Genomic DNA, 4,961 nt, shown 5'->3' with positions numbered 1-4,961 from the left:
ATAATGCTTTTTCTAAAGTAGCGGAAGATAATAAACGATTTTATAGGGCCTATAAGATTTTAAGATATTTTAAAAGATTTCATAGAATTTCATAGGATATTATAATATTTTAGTGAATTTTAAAGTATTTATTTACGAGAATTAAGTATTCTGTAGGTTATCAAAGATTTAAGAGATTTTAAATTAATTTTTGGTTTTCACCCTGAATTCTAATTAATTTATTCTTGATTCTTTTAAATTCATTATAATTCTTTTAAAAAATTTAATTCTCTTGAATTCTTCTAGATTTACTCAGATTTACTTAATTCAATAGATTTAAACACGTAAGTTTTTATTTAATTCGTCATGATGATCAATTGATAAAATGATAAAAATATTTAAAATATTCTAAAGTATTTTTTTAAATTAATTAGAATAATAGTAATAAATAATAATTAAATAGAATCTCAAGGAATTTGAAATATTTTAGGGTATTTAAAAATATTTCCAGGCATTTTCAAGAGATTTAAATAATTAAGGTTTTACTAATAATAAGGGATTACAATACTTGAATGGTTTCCAAAGAATTTATTCACAAGAAGTGAGGGGTTTCGTAGAGTTTCGTAGATTTGAAGAGATTTAAAATTTTTTGCAATTCATTTGGAATTCGTGCTCAATTCTTCTTAATTTATCTTGAATTCTTTTAAACTCATTAAATTCTACTCCATTAAATAGATTAAAATTTAGGTTTTTGTTTAATTTGAGCTTTTATTCAGGTTGAAGTCCTTTAATCTCACCTTATATTTGTACGAATTTTATCAAATTCTTTTAAATGCGTTTTTAATTTTTTTGAACTGATTTAAAACTTACTGAATTCAATGCATTTTTTCATATTATTAATTTGTTTCTAATTCACTTGATTGTTTTTTAAATTCAGTTTGATTTTTTATGAATTTTATTCAAATTTCATTGAAATAAATGAATTTTTTTATTTATAAATTTTTTCTAATTAATTTGAATTGTGTTTAATTGCTTTAAATTGTTTTGTAGTCATTAGACATTTTTTGTTAAAAAATACTAGGAGTTCATAGATTTGAAGAGCTTTGAAATTCTTTTTTGGAGTTCACTCTGAATTCTTGTTATTTTCAATTTTTAAATTTACTTACCTCGTGAACGTGATAGAAATTAGAAAGTGTCCTTTGGTTCCTATACTTTAAGCCTTAAAGTCTGTGAGGCCTGTATTTACCAAATTTAATTTCAATTAAAATTTTTTCAAGACTTAAGAATGACAACTGACCAATTTTGTGAAATTCTGTTTTTAACCATTTTTAGTAGTAATTCAGGACACTATTTATCGATAAGTTTTAGGAATTTGTAGAAATAATTTCTTCTTTCACTCGAAAAAAATTATTTTAAAATTATGAAAATGACCATTTAGCTTTTCCGCAAATACAAAAAATAAATTCAAGTACGAAAATTTGTCGCAATTTTGGCATGTCAAAAGATATATTGCACATGTTTAGCAGATCCGAAATCGTTCCATCGTAGAAATATTTTATTTTTGTATTTATCTTGTAAAATTTAATTTTTGGTCCTTATCCAGTTGTCATTCTCATGTCTTCATTTTTTGTTTCTTCAAATCAAATTTATCTGAAAGTAAAGTTTTATATTTTTGGAAAAATTCAATTCTCGATATTTCAGTATTCGCCCGTTAAAAATATTAGCGACTAACATATTCATGAACTTTTTTCAGCTTTTGTTACGTAGCAACTGTTTTGTTTAAACATTACATAATTACATAATTTTAGAAAAATTAAGGAACATAATTCTTCTTAAGCCTTCTTGAGCAATTTTAATGTACAATTTTTTTAAAGTCTATGTTGGATTACAACATTCAGAAAAACGTTTTTAGGACATTCCAATTACGTTCTAAAATTGTGTGCCCACTGGGTCATTTAAGAACATTTTAAAAGATTTTTAAAATGTTCAAAGAAGAATCTGAAAGATTTATAGGCAATTTTATAATTTTTCAGAATTAAAAACAAATCAGGAAAAGTTTAAATATTTTTTAAAGATTAGACGGTTGAGAAGGTCTGGTAAGATTATAAAAAAAGAATTTTCTTAATATTCCTGTGGAGATTTTAGATGGTTTCTTATTTTGAAAAATTAACTTTAAGCGAGAATTAAAAAAGGTTTTTAAGCATATCAAACAATTTCTTAAAATTTCGAAAGAGTGTAGAAGATTTCAAAGCCAAAATTTTTAATTCGGTAAAATTTAAAACTTTTGAAAATAAAAAAAAAGTAGATTCAAGAAATATTTAGTAGAATTGAAGGGATTCAAAGGGAATTTAAAACTTTAGAAGATGTTTAGAAATGTAGATTTTTAATTAATTCAAGAATAAACTTTAGGAGCTTCAAAAGAATTCTGAAAAGTTTCTGGAGAATAAAATAATTTCCTTAAAATTATTGGGAAAATTTAGATTATGATAAGGCAATTTTTGTACATTTTGAATGATTTTTCAAAAATTTGAGTCATTCAAAAATATTTGTAGGAATTTAGGACGTTGTAAATAGATAAAACATTTTCAAAACTTTAGAAACATTTCCGAAAATTTATCAAATATTGCTTGATTTCTTCCAAACCTCTAAAAATTCTGAACATCTTTTAAAAAGACTCGAGTTTTTCCTACTATTTTGTAAAATCCTATCGAACACAAAAATTTCGTTAAAATCTTCTAGACTCTTTTCTGACACATCTGAAATATTCAAAAATCTTTTTTTCTAAGTTTCTTACGATTCTTTTTAAAATTATATTTATATAAATTAAAAACACGAACTGATAAATGTAGCTTTAGTTCCGAACGTTCAAATGAGCGAAATATTTTTCCCCATTTCTATTTTACCCATAAATATTGTTTCAGCTGCAATTAAAAATATGCACTATAATTCTATTTCAATAATAAAATATTTCCAATATAAATGAAGAAACAATTGAGCATTTTTTCTGATTTACAAAGTCATCAGTGAAAAATTTCGTTCATTTGAACGTTCAGAATTTCAAGCATGTAAGTGATGATACTAATTTTCTTGTTCTCTGTTCGGAGAATGTAATTTTAACTCGAATTAAAGTGTTTAAAAACTGTTGAGGAATAAATAGTTATTTGAAACTTCTGACAACAAACATTGAAAAAGTATTTATTCTTGATCAAAATATTGTTTTATTTATTTATAGACCATATTTCATCTTTAAAAAACATTTTTTTAATCAGAAAACGTCTATTATTTTTTTGAACATAATATAAAAATATTACGTAACGTTGATGAAGTGGAGGGGGGGGGGTCCAAAAGAAATGTTACGTTCTGTTGCATGGGGTGGGGGGGGGCGAAAATAATTTTACGTAATATGTGAACGCTCCCTATAATATTACAAGAGAGTTGCAGGCTTTTTTTGGACAAATTTTTGTTTGGCGTTAAAATTTTACCATAACATTTGTTCGTATATGTCGTTGTTTGCTAGAAAAATTTGATTTCAGTAAAAAAATCTCCTGTTCTCAAGATATTCAACGTGTATAAAATTCACAGGATTGCTTCTTTATAGAAGGCCAAGTTTAGCAGAAAATTTGCAAAAAATACAAGTATTGTTTTTTTTTTACGAAAATCGCCTTTTAGTAATTTAAGAAAACCCACCGAGAGATTCCTATCTGATTTGAAATGGTCACTGATAACTGGCTGCACTAATAGTTTTAGATCTCTTTCGAAATGTCCACAATATACTTAATTTTTTTTAATATACGCGGCATATAATATTTCACATAAAATATTTGATCTTCAAAATATTTCAAACTGGAAATTCTCAACTAGAAACCGATAAGAGTCTCAAATGATAGTGAAAAATTGAATAAAAATATTTTCCTTTTCTTTGATCTTCTTGATACCTTTCCAAGTTGCTTGGAAATATATTAATTTAACTTCATTTTAGGGGCAATTCTAATCTTTTCAGGTTCACAAACTCGTTAAAAAAAGGTATGAGTGAGCCTTAGGCATTTAATTTCCTTTCCAAATTATAATAACAGGTACTCAAATAATTTTCGAAACAATTTTCAAAAATTTTCAGTCAGTGCGAAGTTTCCACTACTTGACAGGAATCGTTTCTGGAGTTATCAACTGAAGTACTATTTTATCCGTTGCAGAGTTTCATTATTATTTATTCATTTAGTTTTTTAAATCTCCAGCTGATATGAAGATTTTATTTTGGAGTTTCTGGTTCTTTTCTATCCACATTTTTCCGCCCCCATGTGGCAAGTTAAAGATTATTTTATTAAATGGGTGGCTTATCTTAATTCAGGATAATTCTTTAGGTTCATTGCATCTACTCTCAATAAGAGTCGTACTCTCCTACAATTAGACAAAATTCTTTTTCGGGAGTGTGTTAAAAATTAATGAATGAATATTAGTTTCTCATTACTTAGTAACCCGTTTTCTTTTAAGATTTCCAAATTGGTTTTCGCAGCATTTTTAACTTCAGCTTCGTAGAAAAGAGTGATCATACAGGGTGTCTAAGCGACCCGGGAATTTTTCACACCGTGAAAAATACGTGGAAATGCCAGGATTTCGTGAGTAGATCCAGGAAATCTATGAACAGTCTATCAGAAGGTGGAAAGTCATTTAAATTTACTAACCAAAACATGACTAGCAATAAATTTGCCTATATTTTGTTGAAAATTCGCCTTTTTTGGTCGTAAATTAATTTTTTGATTGAAATTTGGTCTATTCTATTTTTGAGTAAAAATTCATCGTTTAGGTTAAAAATTTAAGTATCTGGTTGAAATTTCATGTATATTTTGTTAAAAATTTGTCCTTTTTTTAGAAAATTAATCTTCTTGTTTAAATGTTTTTTGATAAAAATTGACTTTTTTGGTTGGAATATTAACTAGTACATTTTTTGTGGAGAATTCATATTTTTTTAAAAAAAAGATACTTAC

Source organism: Belonocnema kinseyi, chromosome 8 (genome assembly GCF_010883055.1).
Source record: "Belonocnema kinseyi isolate 2016_QV_RU_SX_M_011 chromosome 8, B_treatae_v1, whole genome shotgun sequence".
Classification (NCBI taxonomy): domain Eukaryota; kingdom Metazoa; phylum Arthropoda; class Insecta; order Hymenoptera; family Cynipidae; genus Belonocnema; species Belonocnema kinseyi.
This window is presented reverse-complemented; position numbering follows the sequence as displayed.